At 44.9% G+C, this 8,738-nt stretch overlaps 1 long non-coding RNA gene across 2 annotated transcripts; it reads right to left on the bottom strand.

Annotated features, from left to right (window-relative positions):
- Window positions 1-623: 623 nt before the first annotated feature.
- LOC133280426 (uncharacterized) lies at window positions 624-5,301 on the bottom strand. 2 transcript variants are annotated; one of them, XR_009747168.1, is made up of 2 exons: window positions 3,373-5,301; window positions 624-911 (listed from the first exon to the last, which is right to left on the bottom strand). It is a non-coding gene; the product is annotated as an uncharacterized LOC133280426 (long non-coding RNA). The 2 variants fall into 2 exon arrangements; XR_009747167.1 differs by having other exon boundaries at window positions 624-894.
- Window positions 5,302-8,738: the final 3,437 nt, after the last annotated feature.

Genomic DNA, 8,738 nt, shown 5'->3' with positions numbered 1-8,738 from the left:
CCCATGCAGTAGTATCAGCTGCCATGCTGCTTAATAAGCAACTTCATCCCTCATTTGCTGTTAACATCAGGAACAAGATGCCCTGTGGGAAAGGTAATGGCTGGAGGTGCTCCAGTGACTGTTCAGTCTGCTATGGAGACAGGCTGAGAGAGCTGGGCTTGTTCGGCCTGCAGAAGAGAAGGCTCCAATGAGAGGTTAGAGCAGCTCCCAGTGCCTAAAAAAGGGGCTGATAAGAAAAGTGGAGAGGGACTTCTTACAAGTGATAGGACAAGGGGGAATGGCTTTGAAATGAAAGAGGGCTGATTTACATTATTATTGGAAAGGAATTCTTCCCTGTGAGGGTGGTGAGGCCCTGGCATAGGTTGCCCAGAGAAGCTGTGGCTCCCCCATCGCTGGTAGTGTTCAAGGCCAGGTTGAATGGGGCTTGGAGCAACCTGGTCTACTGGAAGGTGTTGTTTGGAACATGGGTTGGAACTAGAGGAGCTTTAAGGTTCCTTTCCACCCAAACTTTTCTATGATTCTATTATTTCCTTAACTACATTTCAACTACAGAGCCAAATTCTGTACTCAGGGAAACTGGTGCCACCATCTTGTCTGTCATTTAGGTATAAGGAGGAGCTACATTTGATTTGCCAAGTATTTATTAGGGATGATGATGTAACACAGTTCTGTGCAGATACATCCAAGCTGCCTCCAGCAGCAGACACAGTTCAGCTATGTGAGCAGAGCAGTTTGCTTGGGGCTAACCAAACCTGTTGAGGAAAAGGGCGTTGTTGCTGTGGGCTGGACACCCTGCTGAAATCTATGTCAGCTCCTGCGGTGCTCAGAGGGATACAACAGGCTGCACTATGCAGACACACACCTCTGACCTGGCAGTGCGTTTATGAGAGAGGGCTGTCGGGAAACAGAAACTACAAAGGATTTTTGCTCCGCTTACAGACGAATTAGTGGAGTAGTTGTACCTAGCAACAGCATTTTACAAGAGAATGGTACCTCACTGGACAGTGGGAGAGCTCATACAACCAAGTACGAGAACTCCAAAATGCAGGCGCTGAGGCTGGCACCGGTTCCCACCGTAACAGGCTCATCCCACCTTGACCAGCTGGACAAGTCGATAGCCGGCAGCGCTACTTCATGGCTGCCAGCAGCTGCCCGGACGTTAACAACTCACGGCCTGCCCCTCTTCTAGCTTCAAGCCCGGCCACGCTCGGGAGCACTCCGCAGCCGGTTTCCCCGGGGGGTGGGGGATGCCTGTGAGGTGACCGCCGGGGAGCTCCTCTCCGCGCCCATCACCACCGCGGGGCTGCGGCGGGCGGCGGCGGCGCAGGAACGCGGGCGGCTCGGAGGCGCGGCGCCACCATTGGCGGAAGTGCGCTGGAATCCCGTGACGTGGCGGCGGGGCGGAGCGGAGCGCGGGGCTGTCCCGAGGTGCCCGCGCGGGGCCGTTCTCCCGCAGCCAAGGAAGCGAGGGCTGAGCGAGGTTCTCCGCTTCTTCGGGACTCCTGCGCGGCCGCCTGCCCCGCCGCTAGCGGTTCTGGCACCCTTCGGCCGCTGAGGGGGCAGGGCCAAGGCGTGCTGCCTGCCAAACGCCGGGCCCGAAACGACCCCCTGAAGAAAAACTGTTCCAACGTTATCAACTTTCGCAGCCTCGTTTCATCCTCGCTGATTAACGCCATTATAAACACGCTTTTCCAGGGCTACAGGGAGAGGCCCGAGCCCGGGGCAGCCCTTTCAGCTGTAAGCAAGCGCTGTTTGCGTGCCCACGGGACGCTGTAGAAAGAGCTGGCCCCACACCAGCATGGCTCCAGACGTTCCTCTGTCACCGGCAGCGCTGATAAGCCTTTGCTCCCCCTCTCCGAAGGCCTTTATCTCTGCGGACCACAGGGATCTTCCACCCTTTAGCTGCTACGAAGCAATCTAGCCTAATGAGATTCCACTGGTTTAACTGACAATAACACAGCAAGGACAACCGCAGTGCTTCACCCTCACCCCACGTAACACCACTGCTGTGAACATGTCCAGATTGCTGCAGGAAAGAAGATTAGGATGGAAAACAGCTGGTCTGGGTTGGAGCCAAGTAAGACTCAAATAAGACTGGATAGAAAAGAGGAACATCCACATCAGAGGCTGTCAGAGATGTTTTTAGCACCTTGCACAGAAAGTTCACAGCTCTCATGCAGCAAAGAGAGGCAGAGTTCCACAACTCATTGGGGCTGTCCAAGTAGCACACATTTTCTGAACTACTCTCCGTCACCTTCACCTTGTTGGGAAACTGTCATCTTGCCCAGGAGACTCTGGGCAGAGGAAGACAGGCCTTCCTCACATCAGGTTGGATTAGTTCAATTCACTGTTATCAAGCTGAAAATACAAAGAATAAACTTTCCTTGGAGCTAAGGCTTCAAGATGAAGTCCCCCAAACAGCTCCTGGTCAGCTTAATGGGTGTGAGGCACTGGCCCTGTTGGTCAAAAAGCTAAGGGATCAGCCCCACAAATGTGGTTTAGCATGTGGTGTCCCTGCCCATGGCAGACGGTTAGAACTAGATGATCTTAAGGTCCTTTCCAACTCAAACCATTCTATTGATTCTAAGATTTTACCCAGCCTGTGACAGACTCAACAAGCAACTACAGCAGCTGCTCCCTATGCAGCAGCAGCAGAGGTTACAAGCCCCAGAACAAAACATGGCAGAGCAGATGAAGTGGGCCTGTTCCGAGGTTATCCTACCAGAGAACAACAAGTGAGTCTGGAGTATGGCTGGTTCTAAGCAACACTGCAGATATCTTTCAGAAACAGAAAGTCTTTCCACCACAAGAGATAATGACTGTTTATCACCAAACTCCAAGTTGACTCTGACCAAAGAAGAAATGTTTCTTTCCAATCCCCCCACCCCAAGGCACAGACTAGAAGACCAGAAGACTCAGTCTAGTTCCAACTCAGAGAAAGGGCAGTTGGGGGCATTACTTATTTTTATGCAAAAAGCTACTCAGACATTTTGGTGCATAAGGAGTATAAAAGACTAACTTTATTTATCTACAACACTCCTTGACTCCTGCTTTCACATATCTCCTCCCAGACCAAATTCTCACTTCCTTGTTCTACTTCAGATCCATCTCTCTTCTCACACATCAAACCCCTGCCACGCTTTGCCCTCAAGCTCTACACCCTCACTCCAATTCCCTGTCCCAGCTCCCAGCCTATGGCCATTTTGTGATTTCATGTTCCCTGTTCACCCTCCTTAATTCAATACATTTGCTTAGCTGTTTCATCTTTCTCCCCTTTTTTTCTTGTTCCTATCCCTAGCTTGCATCCTCTTGATTTTCATGCCAAACCATTCCCACCTTCCCCTAGCTTGTCAGCCAGTCCCAGACCCATACCTGCTGTGTTTCCTTCTGCAGCTTCCAGGCTGGACAGCCTTTCCTAGCCAGTTCCAACTCCATCCTTGCAAGTCCAGCCCAGTGTTGCTTCATCCTCTCTCCAGTCCTGGCGAGCCTACCACCCAGTTTCTGGCTGTGGCTGCTATGCAGTTAAAACGTCTCCTGGAAATTAAAGTAAAATGTCAGTACAAAATGCTGGCAAGTTTGTCAACTCTCTTCCTTTTCAGATGTATTTTGAGAGAATGAAGACGTTTGTAACCTTAACTTTGTATGACCAGTACATTTTGGTACAGATTTAAATGTATTCCTAAATAATCATCTACATACAAGGTGAAAATACAGTAGTTACAGTGTTTTTACTAGGAAGTTACTAGGGGTAGGAATCACTGGTGCTTAGAAAGTACAAGTCATTGAAAACCTCAAAGTGATTTTGTCTCTGTGTAAATAGTTTTAATCTTTGTTTTGAAGTTTTCTGTCATTGATTTGTATCCCACAGAAATTACAGCATTGTAATAGCATCTGGTGTGATGCACAGTGGTTTGATCCGCTGGACTGAACCATGACACCACACACTGCACACTTCTATCGTTTGATTTTTACTGTCAATATATAGGCAAAATATACACCATCCCAAACTAGCAGCTGAATGGTGCACTTATCTTCAGAGACTGGCACCTAATGGAAATACTGATAAGAAGTTGTTTAATAGTAGTGGACACAGCTTGTTCCTCTCTTTCATCTATTATCATTTGGTCTTTTCATCATGTATTTTGCCCTTTACAGTTCTCTAAAAGACTTCACACATACTAGACATCACGGCCCTGCTGCTTAAAGAAAACTCTTAAACTCCTGTTTACTTTTAGGCACCTCTCAAGCTCCGTGGACTTCAATAGGAGATAAATTCTCTTAAATGTACACACGTGCTAAAGTGTCTTCCTGAAGATTGGTCTCTAAGGAAAGTCCCCCTGGTTAAATAATAAGGAAAAAGTACTTGTGCCACATGAAAAACATCTTGGAATTCCTGGGTTCTTTAGGAAGGCTTAAAAGGAGCAGCTATTTTAAAATGCACGATTACCAGTCCTTCAGAGGTCCTTCTGATCACACTTTGAGCATCACGTGTGCAGGGGATTTAGAACAATCTATTTTGGAGACAAACTGCATTTTTCTACTGTCTCACAACCCCAGTGCAGTAAATCTGTTTTGGTTTAAGTTTCTTCCAAAAGGAATTTCAAGGACAAAGTTCTAAGATAGTGAAAATAAGCCAACAATAGCTCAGAGGACTCCTGGATTTCACTTCACTGTTTGGATTACCACAAATTTTTAGGAAGCTTAAGGAGTTTGACCCAGCCTCTACCTTTGTGGTTCCTCTTCTGCAAAGACTTACAAGCACTTACTTTCACTGAGTGCATGCCTGCTTTTATAGAGACTCCTGTCTCTAATTCCTTATGTATCATCCGGGATTCTCTTAATATAATCTTGTTTGTACTGCCTATTATTAACATACATGCACGGCTGGAACTCATCTCTCATCCTTCTAATGAGGTCCTGCAGAATATGAAAGAGTAAATAACATTACATTAAACCAGCCCTAATTGTTTCTTCTCCATGGGCTAGTGAGTTTCTTCTGGTGGAAGGAGTGCTACACAGAAAATGTGTAAGAACACCTAGCATAACATCCCAAAGCTCCACTCCTATTCCTGTCTTGTTTGCTTAATTCATGTTATTCATGATAGCCTTTTAAATATGCTTAATATTTTAATATGCTTTTTATATTAAAAAAAAAAAGTCCATCACCTTTTAAAGACTGGAAGTTAAAAATATCTTTAACTGCCTGATACACAGCTAAGAACAGCTTCAGGTCCGTAAGACGCATCGTAGCTGTAACCAGTCTCTATTTTTCTTATCACCTTTGAAGAGCTTGCATGCAACAGCTCATTTTCTTAAGGTGGAAACAGGACTTGAAATATTACACCAAAAACCAGTACTCCTGTTACACTAACACTAGAAAAATCCTGAGTAGAAACAGAGGTGGCTTTTTAAACAGCTTTATTCTGTATGATACCGTGTTTCCATTTTGCCTATTATGGAATAATTATATTCTCATTTGTTTCAATGTACGGGGGTGATAAAGGAAAATGACAATGAAAACAGCACTACATGTTTACAGAGTCACAGACCTCTGCTTGTCAGAAGAGCTTCAGCTTCTTACTGACTTCTCTAAGCTTATGCCTTTTCTTCTTGCAGGTCTCAGGACAGTGTTACACTTTTTTTCTTACACAGACACTCTTAGTTTGGTGTGCACTGCAGGGTTAACTGAAACAGAACCCGAGTCCTAGCAGGAGATAGGGAATAGGGTACAACAGATAATTGTGAGGTTATTGTACAGCCTTGCCAAAGACTAGGAATTATATGAGACGACACGGAATAGCTGTGATTTTTAGATAAAATATGATCAAATGTCATAATGTATTTTGGAGATATGCTGTGAAATTTAATTATAACAATATGTCTAAGGCATTGGGTGAAAGGACTGGTAGACAAGTAAAAAGAAAAGGGAGTTTATTCTCTGTAACAATAAGACAAGATTTTGAAATTTACCATACCTGCTTCAGTTAGTTTGCTTTGACAGACACATTTCAAGTGGGCTTTTGCAAGATTTTATGCAGTATGGGGAAGAACAATTGTTCTTGGGAGTATTTCTTCCTGAAGTTACAGTACGATAGAATTATTCAACTCAGTTTAGCTCTCCTGGTTCTTCACACATGACTAAGTTATCATAACAACCTTTTCTGTCTTTTTGAGGCATTGCATTGTACTGTGGAAGGAACTGGAGAGCCCGTGGGCTTCATCCTAATGGAGACTACTGTAAAATCTTTTATTTCCAGTACTTCTGTGTCAATACATTCATTAAAGCTGCCAAGGAGAAACAACCAGCACAAGCTCTAATTGGTTCCCAAATAAGATCCCTACTACTACAGTGATTTACAGGGAGCTTCTGTTGTAGACGAATTTCAGACCTTGATTTGCCCCAAGACTCAAACACACTACAAAATAACCCCCTGCAGGCTTGCATTAGGAAGGGAAAAGAAAAAAAGGCTCCCTGTTTTCCACCACCCATTAGGTTCACATTGGCCTCATTTTGCAGTGTTGTTCTTGTAAAGGATGTCCTTTTATGCACTGAGGCAGTATCCAGCCCATGCTGACACTGCCTTGAAAGGCTCTATGAGCCACTATACTTGACAGAACTAAGAGTAATATTATTTATTTCATTTCTTTGCTCAGTGGGGTAATCTCATGAGATATGAATCTCTTCTTCATGAGGGCCCTGGGGGCTGCAATCAGAGTGAAACTCAGCTATACTTTAGTACAATGCAAACAGCACAGACCACAGTACTCAGGCTTCAACAGGGAACAGCAGAACGAAATACCAAGTATGATGCCCAGCATTGTAATTTATTTGGAACAATCTTCTGTAGACTGGTTACTTTTAAAATTAGATCTGCTTCTTCCTTGTAAAAGCACAGGAGTAGGATTATCTTGAAATGGCATGGAGCCTCATTTGTGAACGCCAGCTAAGGAAGGGTCTCAGAAATGAAATTACTATTCTGAGGTCTGACCCTAACACAGCTGTGAAGTGTTCTGCCATATCCCATCTTTCTTAACAAGCACTCCCAAATCTCAAACCCCACTTTCGGGAGAACTAGTCTCCTGAGAGTAGAAAAGGGAAAGAGAAGATGAAGTGGCAGACAGTATATCTTAAAGTGACAGCAAAGAACATTAATTATTTTCAGTCTTCCGAGACTAGATTTTGGGGGTTTGTGGGGTTTTCTGTTTGGGGGTTTTTTGCTCGTTTATTAAATAAATGAAAGCTTCCTATTTCCCCCAACATCCTCGGTAAGTCACACACTCTGTGGACTCTACCACATTTTTAGAACATTTTTCTTCCTTTCTCCTCCTCCTCTTCTCAAATTCACATCTCATAAGGCATCTCAATATGAAAACTGCAGTTGCTATTAAGAACAGTGCTTAACAGTAGTGCTGCTCATTAGTTTCTTAGTGCTTAGAAACTTATGTAACACAATTCATGTTTAAGCTCTAAATACCTAATTTGCCCTACAGGGCAAATTAAGTATCTACAGTCCCAGATGAGAATAAAAGGATTCACAGGTACTCACCACTTCTGAAAATCAGGCCTAGTGTGACCTTGACTATGTCCCCAGATGTGGACACCCCAAATCAGAGGCTATTTTTTTTTAAATTTGAAAATGCCCAAATACCTGCTTTCACACCATAAAGACAGTGCTAGAGCCACAGCTCAAAGTTCATGGCTCCTGAAAGTGCTGTGACCACACATCTCTTGTGACAGAGAGCTGGAAGCAAGGGTGCAAAAGAATGATGTGGCAATAGGCAGTTCATTCTGATCAAACGCTGCCTGCCAAACCTTGCTGTCTTCATGGGCACTGCAAAGCTGCTTTCATGGGGCCCAGCTAAAGGAGTCCAGTGATTGGAGGTGTCCATGCCCATAGCAGAGGGGTTGGAACTAGATGATATTAAGGTCCTCTCCAACCCAAAGCATTCTATGATTCTTGGTGTACGAAAAGAAGTAAAAGCTCCAAATCTCTGCAGACGCATTATAACATCAAAATCTCATCTTTGGATTTGAATGCTGAAGAAAGTGTCAGGCAGTTGTGCTTGCAGAGACAAGCTTGATCCCCTAACAGCTCAATACCCATGAAAACAAACAAGCAGCAGAAGGTAAGTGAGAATGCACAAATTTAGCATGTGCTAACATTGCATGATTCTGGCAAATCTTATGTTGTGTGGGGACTCCCTATGACTTTTGCATGCTGAGTCCTGGCACTCCTACTTGAAGTGTATAAGTGGTGATAAAATACAAGCCACAATCCAGGCAATGGAAGTGGAGAACATCACCTGAGTTTAACACAGACTGCAGAGCACGCATCTGAAGACAGAGAAGCAGCACCACTTGAAACCCCAGCAACAAAGAGCTACAGGAAGGTTTCCAGCCTGTTTCCCCTGGGCTACAAAGATTTCAAGCAGAGCTCCCACGCTGGCACTCTGTCCCACATCCAGTGGAGGAGCTGTGCTTATATAGGATAAATCCCTACTGTGAGAGGGAGTAATTTATCAGGTGCTACTGAAGTTGACATTACACACTTCATTACATCTTGGAAGTTACACCCTTCAGCCTAGCCCTGACCCACAATGGACAGCTAACATTCCTAGGTGCCACTGTCATTTCCCACCTGCGAAAAAGCACACAGCACCTTTCTCCCTTGGGTCACTGAAGAACGAGCTGGCTGTCTGGATTTTGGTATGTGACTCAGAGGGCCTGGCAGGTTGGT

This window comes from Pezoporus flaviventris, unplaced genomic scaffold (assembly GCF_033815535.1).
Source record: "Pezoporus flaviventris isolate CSIRO_AGI_PZ_B2104156 unplaced genomic scaffold, CSIRO_AGI_Pfla_v1 ptg000083l, whole genome shotgun sequence".
In the NCBI taxonomy this organism is placed as follows: domain Eukaryota; kingdom Metazoa; phylum Chordata; class Aves; order Psittaciformes; family Psittacidae; genus Pezoporus; species Pezoporus flaviventris.
Note: the sequence above shows the minus strand (reverse complement) of the source record. Positions and strands in the feature narration are given on the sequence as shown.